Consider the following 10,099-nt stretch of genomic DNA (forward strand, 5'->3'; position numbering starts at 1 on the left):
GCCGTAAACACTCAATTTTGATCCGTTTCCTAGGGAATTTTCTAGGGACATGTCGGGCAGAAATCCCTCCAACCGGGCCTTAAATATTTTAGTTCAGTTAAAATTAATTACCTAAATAACCTAATATTTGTGAATTACTCTTTAACAATTGGAATCGATTGTTAGTAATTTAATGATTGGAATATTATAACCAAATTAAAAATTTTAGTTCAGTTTGTTATCGTCGAAGGACAACTTGAATTAAATAATGAATTCTGTTTCCGAAGTTTGTTGTAAAATTAGCGATAGAATAATGGTCAGAAGGATCATTGCGCTATTTCTTTTATTTTTATTTGTGGGACGACGTTAGTATGTTCTCACTCTTACCTTTTTTTATTCTGGGGATTTTATAGCTTTTAATAGTTTGTAGTTGGGATTTTTCGGGATGAGAGAGTGTTCTAAGAAAATTTGGAGATGATTTAGAAAACCAGATATCTCTCTCTTGTATTTCCCGTGTATTTGAGTATTTCTAATCTACAAAGAATTTTTCAACCCTGGATAAAATCTTTTCAGATAATTATTTGAATTCGATTTACTCACAGTTCTCTCAGATTATTTGTCCTCCTTATAGTCTTAATATTTTATTCAATTATTTTGATGTAAACACTTAGTTCAATTGTTTTTCTTAAACCAATGATGTAAAAGTCAATTTGTATTCTCCAAAAAGAATCTGGATTGTGGTCACAGTTCTTTTCGTATAATTTAAATGAAATTACGATGCACTTTCCGTTGGAATTAATAACACCGGAGTTTAGCGATTTTAGATTTAAAATACTACTATTTTCGGCTCAAGACAACAGTAGTCCAATCGAACACGAACAGTTCTCCAACTTTAAAGATCACCGTTGAGCGCCAAATATTGGTTCACTTCATGGGGTCCGATACGATTGACCAATTTTGTATGTATTTTAAATTTTATTTGGGTTCTTTACTCCCCAGAGGATCGGCTAAGACTGCATTTGGATACTTTAAATTTGGACGGGCTGTTCGATGGAATTGCTTCCACGAGTACACTTTTTGTTGCAATATTGGCCAACAGTGCATTGGCCTGAAAGGTCATTGTTCCTGCGTGGTTGACGATTTTAACTTGTTCTTATTCAGCTAAATTTGTTTCGAAATTTTGATTTATTTTCAACAGCTATTGCTTCATTATAAATTCCTTCACATGTTGTGCAATAACTTTCTTAAAAATTTTGTATATATTATACCTATTTCTTTTTGGAAATTACAGCCCCCGCTCAATATTGTTATTTTCCATTGTTTAAACAATGAAAAATCAATCTTGAGGAGTATGTTTGAACCTTTTAATAATATAATATCATATTATATGACCGTGTCTCATTGAGTGTATTCTGTTATACCTTGGACGGTGGAAAAGCTGACGCAGGGTTTTTCTGCATTCTTGTTACTTTATACCATTCATTCTCGTTCATTCCTTCGACCAAGTGACATCCTAAATTCATTGCAGCGTTATAACCAAAGGAGGTGAGTGAACTGTTTGTTTAATACTAATAATAATGTTATTATATACCAATCTTAATAATTATCTAGGGATTAATGGTTATCTATGAAGTCTACCCCCCCCCCCTTTTTTTTCAATATTTTGTTTTTATTCTAATGCGGACTGTTGTTGGTCGGTCTGATGGTAACAGATTTCCCTGACGTTCTGTTGTTGTTGGTGGTGGTGGTAACGCTGGAAGTGTATTCCTCTCTGCCAAGCTGATGGTGGTAATTGGTGGTTCATATACTTCTTCAACATGGAGGCGAGGTCTATGTCAGGCCCAGGTGTTCTTTGGCCTTTTGGGTATCCGGTTACAGCAGCATGAGATGATGGACAGAATTGCTGTACCTTTTTTTATATGCTATTATGCCACCAAGGATTCCGATGATGGATAGAACTCCCGTGATACTACAGTTGGTGGTAGTAAGGATGCGATGGTAGTAGTCTTCCTGGTGATGTAACCCAATTTTATTTGCTTCTTCAATGGTGTCTTGCATCGATCGGTCGAAGGTATTGTCATCATCGATGGGTAAGAGGTGTTGTTCCACTTTAGTTAATGTATGCAAGGTTTTAGGCGCATTATATAGCATTGGGGCGATTTTTGAAATATTTAATGTTGCAGGTACGCCCTGAATCAACGGTAGCTGCGTTTCAACGAGACCCATGCCTTCAATGGTGATTGTTGCGGTTTCTGCTGAGCACCTTGTGTTTAGGTATAGAATACCTGTCCCATTTAAGATTAAACTATCCTGTTGATTGTCTAGGCAAATGATTTCTAATTTTTCTGGTAGAATGGTTGAGTAAAGCCAGCCTTCAGTGTGGGTCAGTTTAGTCCACTGAGTTTCCAGATCGTTTATCAGCCTAACATCACAATTTTGATAGGTTTTAGCATCTATTATCAGCTCGGACGTTGTATAGAGTGCTTTCTCGCATGTCGGTTTATCTGTCGGTTTTCTCAAAATTAGGGACTCCGGGCATCCTAAACAATTTTCCAATGGTATACATGATTCAATAAATTTGTGGTCTAAAAGGGTATATTTCTGAGTTTTCCTGGATTGAGTGTAATAGGGGCTTTTTGGTTTCACATAGGCCGCGATAGTCTTATCTTCTTGAATTCTCTGCGGGGTTTTACATGGGATCAATTTGTATAGGTCCATTACATCTCGCTTTTATTGGCTCCATCAATATATTTTCTAGCACCTTCCCGGGTGAGGAAAGCTAAATTCCCTAGTTGAGTCCTGTATTCCACTTCTAAGAGTTGTGTTGATTCGTTGTCATAGTTAGATCATTTATTGGGTTTTTTGCTTGAATTATCTCGTGCAAATTTTTATTATGTTCTTTCTTTATTGAGTTTACTTCAGCATGGATAATATGAGTGGAGTTTCCGATAAGATGGGTGATTTGCTGTTGATCCTGATAGAGTCGGTCAATTTCTTTATTTATACGCTCCAGGTCATTGTAATCCATTGTACCGAATAATTTCCTTGAGATAGTTCCAATGAATCCTAATAAAGGAGAACGGCTATGCCGTTTTTCATTGGTGTTCTGTAGGATTCTTTGTAGGTGTTCCTGCAGTGGTCTTAATTCTTGATCCAGATCCTCGAAGAGTTCCATTGATAAGGAGTTGGTGCAGAAATTAACGGGTTGAAGTTTTTTGCATCAAGGGAATTGTTGATTAAGAAAAGCTCGTCCTGGGTATGTGTCTCCTAGGGTGTTATTTACGTCTACTGTTAAGAGGAGTCGCCAATTTCTGTTAATGAATCTCATGTGGTCAATTTGTTCGAAGTATAGCCCAGGGTTATATGGAATAGGATGCATTTGGTAGGCATCATCTTGCATCCCTAGTGCTAGGACTGGTATTAACCAAAGTTGTATCCAAATACTGAAATTCCTCATTTTACTGGGATCAGGATGCCTGTAAGGATAATATTTGAGATTAGTTGAAATTATTTGTAACTGGCAGTCCCGGTCTCTGAATAGATTTTTGAGCCCAATTTTGCAAGTTCTGTGACGTATTATAAATCCGTCTACTAAAGAGTTTGATAAAATATATGGTACATAATAAACAACAGGGAAATAGAACACAAAAATTCATATGTGTTTGATGTATTTTGTGTCAGTGATCAAAAGCCGAAAAAAATGAAATTTTTTTTTCTTTTCTCTCGTTCTACAATTTAAAAAAAAAACAAGCAAATACTTTTCAAGTTGTTTTTGTCGTTTTGCAGACAAAAACAACTTCTCCAACCATCGTCATGTTACGTATTCATATACGTCTTTTCCAAAAAACCAATCATATTTTCCGAACAAAGAAAATTTCTCAAATAATAAATTTTGTATGATTCGACAGGAATAATCATCAGAAGACAAGTACGTTCTCATAAATATTTTGAAAATTCATTCACTCAACAAATACATAGAAAAAAACCAACTAGACTTTCTTATTTTATGAAATCAATATTTTACGAGTTGCAAGCCCTTGATAAATTTAACGAACAATCTCTGAAAATAATCTAATGAAAACAAAATTATCTTGTACAAAATCAATATATCAGAAATTTACATTTGAGTCAGAAAACGAAATGAACGATCAAAAGAATGAAACTAGGATGAAGAACGAGACAGTATTTCTCACTTCAATATTGTTTATTGAAATATTGATAGTCATTGCACATACACAAAATATTTTCAATTTTCTAATTGGGACCGATAAGGAGCCCGCTGATCAATGACGAAGATAAACTCAGTAACAGTGTTGGAGCAGGTGAGGAGCCGCGAGAACGAGTAATGTTACCTTTGGAATAGGAAAATTTTTGAAATCTGGAAATATTCTGCAAAATGGCTAAAGTGTTCAAATTTCAGACAATATAAATATCGCAGAAATTATTAGAAAATTTCTAGCCAAGTTAAAGAAAAAACTTGAAAGTTATTAAATAAAAATGATCTCAATAAATTTAAAAGTAAATAATTTTGAATATCAAAGGCGTGAAAACTCAGAGAATAATCTAAAAAATTGGAATTCCGACGTCATTTGAGGAAAAAAGTGAAATAAAACTAATAATTGTCCATAAAACAATCGGAAAATACGCTTGGGAAATTCTCAAAGTAAGTTGAATATTAAGAGTTCATAATGATAAATGTATCCACCAAATATCATTTCTTAATCTCTATCTCTATAAACAAAAAAGATATGATTTTTTACAATTGGGCACTGACACACTCAAACATGTATGTCCATGTACCTGTCAAAATTTGATAAATTAATAGCACCATCTGTATAATCAATTGAGAAAAATACTTAACACAAAAGATATTCTATAAATTCCGGACAACAAGATCCATTATGAAAAGTTGCAAAATTTATGAACAATATTAATTGTTATTAACAAATTACATAAAAAAATCATTGGAAAAATATGGAAAAATCATTAAATAAAGTTCTTCGAACTCTTAATCATGAGCATCAAGAACTGTTCCTTAATCTCTGTAAGCACAGAAGATATAAATTTTTGAAGTTGTTCACTCACACACTTAATCTTGTCTATATACGTGTGCCTGGAAACTTTAGAAAGTTGTAGCGCCACCTGTAATAGAGATGAAGAAAAATTCTTAAGACGAAAGTTGTTCTATAAAATGAGGTCTATAAAACCAACCAGTAAAACCATCGAAAAATCAATAAACAAATCCAATTGTTATACACAATAGGTGTAAAAATATCGAAACAAATATGCAAAAATTATAAAACAGACATTTAGATATTCATAATCCAGAACAATTAGAAATGTTTCTTAGTATCCATAAACAAAAAGGATACAAATTTGTTAAAAACTTACAGACTCACTCAAACTGTATATCCGTGTGATTTATCAAACTTTCGGAATTTTTGCACACTTTCCTATGGAAAATATCGAAAAAAATTTAAGGACAAAAATGTTCTATAAATCAAGAACTACAAAGTTATCACAGAAAAAATTTGAAAAGTCAAAAGACAACATTGCTGTCTATTAACATGTCGATAAAATTACGATGAAAAATTCACGAAAAATATGAAATAAATCGAGTTCGATGCAGAAGACAGGATTATGGAGAAAAAAATGGAAAAAGTTGAAATAAAAAATTGTCAACTGTCAGGTTATTAAATACTTCTAACAGTTAATGGCTAATAACTTGTGAACAAACATGCACATTCAAAAACAAAAAACACCAAAAGATAGTTGACCAAATTCTCGATACAACCAGCCGTAATTTTGATTTTTAACAACAGCAAACATGGCGTCAGAAGCTAATAGACACATCTTCAAGGTCAAATGGTTAATTGCAAATATCTCCAAAGATTGCAGAGATAAAAATCTGAAATTTTGTGTCAAACTATGATAAATCAAGTTCTTTCAGACACGCTAGGAGGCATTCGCCTAAGTTAACAATTAACATTGTTATTAACAATTGAAATGTTATAAAAAATCGAAAAAAAAGGTTTTATCATCGGAATCATGTTACTACCATAGAAATGGACTCAAAAATGAATTTTGCAAAAAACGCAAAATCTAAAATCAATACACAAAAATGAACAATTGTAGTACCACAAGGATACAGTAAGGAAACATTTAAGCCATAGAGACAATCAAACATAAAATTGTTCGAAAACCAATTTTTTTATTATGAAAAATGGCGTAATTAATTTTACAATACGTAAAATGTTCAAATTCGAATTTGTAGAGACATAATGGGTGCCACAGTATTAGCTATGTGCCATACTTAATATATAGGGGTATACTCGACGCGTGATCCCCACTATGAGGCAGCAAGTCTAACGTTCAACGCAGTACTCCCACCCATGCGCGCCGGAGACACTCCGTGCGCTACGACTGTTCAGTCTATGTACCTCCCGATGCCAGAAAAACAGTCAGTTCAACGTCAACGCTCGGAATCGCCGGTCATAAGCTCAGAAGAGCTCCGTGAATTAAATTAAAAGTAACCAGTTTGGACTTGGAAAAAAATCGAGAATTGTGGACTGTGAATTTTTTTGTGTTCCGTGTCCTCTTGGACTTTGAAATTTTTCGTGCTCTGTCCTCTTGGACTTTATAAATTTTCGGAAATTAACATTTTTTTTCTATGATTGAAAATTTTCATGTAACCTATTTCCAAATTAAATTCATTTTTAAATTCTATAGGGAAGATTTTCAGTCCACAATTCAAGACTAAAAATATTTTTCGCTTAAATCCATAATTTCGTTCCGATTTCGACGGTGCATTGTACTGATTGCGGGCTCGGTCGCGAATTTGAAATGAAATTTTAATTGAATTGTTCCCATTAGTTTCTCCTAAGTGACAGCCCTTCTCACGTTTGAAAATTAATTCCCATCCTATCAACCCCGCTGGTTTGTGGATCAATTCCGCGAGCCTGCGGCTGATACAAGTTGACTAGGGAGAGTCGTGGCTGACTGGCTGGACTGACGTCGGGATTACCCGATGCTATTCTGGTGAGGCAACCCCCGTTCTTCTAGGTTAACTATCAAACCCGCTATTTTCGAGGAAAACTAACTGGCCCTTTGGGGACGGTCTGTCGACCTCAGGATTCTGCGGCTGATTCCTGTCAACTCCGTTTTCTCGTGGGTCAATTGATCGTCCCTTACGGATGGTTTATTGGACTTGAGATTTTGCGGTTGACATTTCACTCAATTTTCGATTTGATTATTCCACCCATTCCTCATTCCAATAGAAATTATCTTTCCCAAAAAAATTACCGCCCGGGTCTTTGACGATGCACCCAACGCCTAAATTCTAAAACCATCAGATAAATAAATGAACAACTTCACGTGAACAACGTATTAATATTTGAATATATTATTTAGCAACTTGAAGTGAATACACTGGATCTGAAGTTTTAAGCAATAAAAGGAAAAACAAACTGAACGTGTGTGTGTGTCCACCGAAAAACTTTATCCAGCCTGTCAAAGAATAGGCTGAATTTTCCGACGATCCACATCGCCCATCACTCTAGTGTAACAACTGATCCGCTGTACCATAGTCGAGTCGCCACTAGAACGGCCAGGAAAAATTTAGAGGTGAGTCTAGTGATTACAACCATTATTTTCTCTATCCCGGAGGTCGGTTGATACTCCAAAAATCAGAGTTCTTTCGAAACTAAATTGTTCGGTTCTCGCGAAAACCTCGGAAAGTGCGATAGTGCGCGTGCGAATTGTGTTAACCTAGTTTCGGCAAGCTTAGTGATTTTCGGCTACCGCTCGACGAATTTCGCTTACCTTAGGCTTCCCTAAAAATGAAAAATTCGCAACATGATAGTGCACTTTAATGAATCAGAAAAAGAAACATTCCATCCGTCGGAAAATCAAATTCTAAATTCTTTTATGGTCCGATTTAGTGAGAATTCGTAACAGTTCATCTGCTCTTTCGTTCCCATAAACTCCTTGGTGACCCGGTGTGTATTCGAATCTTACATTCATTTGTTGTAAGAGCTTGTCTAGTTGTTGTAATAACATTTGATTGACTACAGGTTTTGATTTTGCATTTAGCCATCCATTGATTTTCCATTTTCCGATATATTCTGTCATACAGCTTATCAGATACTTTGAATCCGTGATGATTTTTATAGCTGTGATTTCATGTCTTAGACATATTTTGCACGCTTCAATGGCAGCAAGGGCTTCTGCAGTAATATTTGTTGCTCGAATTCCTCGAATAGTCTTATAGGTATTTAATGGGTGATTGTCCGCAAACCATACTCCGATTCCAGCGACAGCTTTGTCGGTTCCATTGTAGGAACATGAACCATCAACGTAGACTGGAATTCTGTCTTTTGGCGGAGATATTCTATGCATTATTTCCTGTAGAGTGGAACATGTTTCGTTAGATTTATTTTATCATCAGTCAAGATTGGCAGCACTGGCTTTTGTTACTTCATTCTTCTTGACACAGTTTTAGCTTATTTGGGTGTTTCATGAATCTGCGACCTTCTTCGGTTTCTAGATAGACATTCCCCTTTTCAATGATATCGACTATTTCATATGGTCCAGTGTACTTTTGATCTAGTTTACTAGTTTGTGGCTCCTTCTGCACAAATGCAAATTTTCCTATCTGTAGCTGAAGGGGATTTTAGTGTCGATCGTAAAACTCTTTGGAATGTAACTTAGATTTCTTCAAGTTATTAAAGGCTATTCGGTGTATTTTATCTAATTTGGTAATTAGATCTACCATGAAGTCGTTGTAATTGTCAATTTCTTGTTCTTCATGGATATTAGTTGGCATTCTGGCTCTTTTGCCATATAAGAGTTCAAACGGTGTGAAATTGGTAGAACTATGCACAGTGGTATTGTACGATAGCATTGCATATGGGAGAAGATCATCCCAATCCATAAATTCGTCAGTAAATACTCTGAGGTATTCGACTAATGTTACGAATTCTCACTAAATCGGACCATAAAAGAATTTAGAATTTGATTTTCCAACGGATGGAATGTTTCTTTTTTTGATTCATTAAAGTGCACTATCATGTTGCGAATTTTTCATTTTTAGGGAAGCCTAAGGTAAGCGAAATTCGTCGAGCGGTAGCCGAAAATCACTAAGCTTGCCGAAACTAGGTTAACACAATTCGCACGCGCACTATCGCACTTTCCGAGCTTTTCGCGAGAACCGAACAATTTCGTTTCGAAAGAACTCTGATTTTTGGAGTATCAACCGACCTCCGGGATAGAGAAAATAATGTTACGTATTCCCCCGAATTTCCATGAAAAATAATAAATTTATTTTTTACAGATCGTAGGGAAATTACTGATGAAGTTTGAGGCAAATTTGACGAGAATTTAGGGAAGCCGTCTTAAAGCAATAGCCGCCGAGCGGTAGTCGACCGTCGCTTGACTTGCCGTTACTGGGTTGGGTTTGAACTTCTCGTTTTATCGTCCGCGCTCTCTTCATTTTTCGATTCAGGATTTGGAGGATCAATCGATCTCCGGGTTATGACGGTTATTTTCAATTTACTTACGATTTCTCGGCTGGAGATTGAATTCGAATAAATTTTTCCTCGCCTCTGGTTTCTCTTCCTCTCGACTGGATGTGAGATGTTAAATGCTGGATGCTGCGATCTAAGGAAGAGTTCAGGCCCTCGATGACGATGTCAATGGATGAAGCCAAATGGTCGTTGATATTGGATTTCGGGTTGGATTAATTATTATTTCTCCGCACTTCTGTCGGGTCGATCGATGGTTCCGAGTGATTGTAAAGAATAATTTTTAATAACTGGTTTGATGAGGTTTTTAGAATTTCTCACGTCGAACGCATTAGAGAACTGACTGGAGCAAAATCGAAAGATCTGTGAAGCGTTTTAACAATTCTCGTGGGGTACCCAAGCGGCAACAGCCCCTCTCCAAGGCCACTGGATGTCCGCTGGTTACCTCGGCAAAATTATTAGAACGTTTATGACCGGATCCAATGGCTTTAATTTCAAATGTGAATGTTGAGAGTAAGATTTTCATGATTTTAGTTAATTTAGGAGAGATTCAAACAACTGATAGCCATAAGTGATGGTTCGGCCAATAGACGACTCGC

General features: G+C 35.8%; 1 long non-coding RNA gene across 1 annotated transcript; it reads left to right on the forward strand.

Annotated features, from left to right (window-relative positions):
• The first annotated feature begins 6,457 nt into the window (after positions 1-6,457).
• On the forward strand, positions 6,458-9,756 carry LOC105272475 (uncharacterized). Its single transcript, XR_892771.1, has 3 exons — positions 6,458-6,508; positions 7,390-7,602; positions 9,311-9,756. It is a non-coding gene; the product is annotated as an uncharacterized lncRNA (long non-coding RNA).
• The last annotated feature ends 343 nt before the right edge of the window (positions 9,757-10,099 follow it).

Source organism: Fopius arisanus, unplaced genomic scaffold (assembly GCF_000806365.1).
Source record: "Fopius arisanus strain USDA-PBARC FA_bdor unplaced genomic scaffold, ASM80636v1 scaffold00185, whole genome shotgun sequence".
Lineage (NCBI taxonomy): Eukaryota > Metazoa > Arthropoda > Insecta > Hymenoptera > Braconidae > Fopius > Fopius arisanus.